Here is a 1,966-nt window from a genome sequence, read left to right on the forward strand (position 1 = left end):
GGAGATAGTAGATGTGACAACCTGGAAATTTCTGAACAAATTTAAACTTTATCTTTATATTATTCCGACATGATAAGCAAAGTTTGTTAAGTTGAATCTCAAGGATTTTAAACTATGATCATACATTCATTTAACCTCGACCAAATTACGACGATTCACGAACCATTATATAAATGAATAGGATTATATGTATATATATATATATATATATATATATATATATATATATATATATATATATATATATATATTATAACTTGAGAATATTAACAAAGTATTAAACGTATAATACTTTACATAAACGTATTTGTTCCAATATATTTATCGAAGGAATTATAAGATAATATCAAATGATTGATTTATCAGAAATACATTATGATTTGAATACGGGTCCCTGTTGTGAGGTCCACTATGATTTGAGAAATCTGTTTTATTCGGAAAATGGTAAAGTGATTACAAGTAGGAACAAAGTGTTAAATAACGAAAGTTAGACAAAAGTTAGTGGAGAGTTGAATTTCATAATATTTGATTGATCTATTTTCAAACGTGCGGAAATGTTTTTCGATTAAATAGAATTTTATTATTAAGATGTTTTTATAACATAATTTGATTATATATACAAAAGGTTGGTATATTAATTATTAAGTACTTAAATAACTCGCAACGTGTATTTAAAACATGTTTATGAATACTGAGTATATATGGTTTCAAATTAATTAAGTAAACGATAATAACATTTGTTTATTGAGTCGTTTAATATTTATATAGGTTAACTAGAACATTTTAAAAGTTAAAATAACGCTAGTACATAAATGAACTATATCTAGTTAAGTTTTAAAATGAAAACGTTACATGATATAATATTTTTCTATTATGTAAACGTTCTTAAATTATACATTGAACTATAATTAGTTTTGAAAACTAGATATTATATTATTAAATGAATATTTTATATTTATATTTCAAAATAAAAATATATATATATATATATATATATATATTATACAATACGATAAAATATAATACTAACTTTGTTATAAAACATTTTAATTTAAAATAATACTTTTATAGTAAACAACGAGACATTGAATTATAGAAGCAAATGACCACGACACTCAAATGTAAAGGTTATACTTTGGGTAATATAGTCTATTGATGATTATGTCTAATATTTGATAAAAGTACACGTCACGAAACGTAAAGTACAAGTTTTGTAAGCGTACGAAACTTCGTTCGAGAAACCGGAACTGAGACATAAGTCAAGTGACAACGTACGAAACATTGGAACTAAAATTACAAATTAACTATGCCCTTGAATATAATATAATATATATATAATTATATAAATTAAATATATATATATTAAATATTAATAAAAACCGTCGGTAACATAAGTTAAAATGAGAAGTGAGCTAGAGTTAGGCCTCATGCGATCGCATGAGTGCCCCTCAATAACCTCATGCGATCGCATGAGGGGGGTTGGTGAGCCAACTCCTTTTAAGGGTCGAACGTTTTCTTTTTCTGATTCAGTTTTTCTTTCACAACATCTCTGCTCTACATTCATATATTTATATTAACATTAATATTAATATTAATATTAATATTATTATTATTAATATTATTATTATTATTATTATTATTATTATTATTAATTATTATTATTATTATTAAGATTAATATTATTATTAATCTTATAGTTAGGAGTATAATTATTAGTATTATTATACATAAAATACTACGACGAGGTTCTGCTCGCATGTTTTCAAAATGGGGTTTTAGAGAGGGATAGAGCTAAGAAAATTATGAATTATAGCTATGGAGGTTATGGGTAATATTCGAGGGTATGCTCGTGAGGTCAAACTAGTGTTTATCATCTTCGTTGCATCTACATACTTTCCTGCAATATTGAATCACAATATTGATACGTGAGAACTCATAACTTAACTTTTATATATTAATAGTGTAT

Source organism: Rutidosis leptorrhynchoides, chromosome 3 (assembly GCF_046630445.1).
Source record: "Rutidosis leptorrhynchoides isolate AG116_Rl617_1_P2 chromosome 3, CSIRO_AGI_Rlap_v1, whole genome shotgun sequence".
Classification (NCBI taxonomy): Eukaryota; Viridiplantae; Streptophyta; class Magnoliopsida; order Asterales; family Asteraceae; genus Rutidosis; species Rutidosis leptorrhynchoides.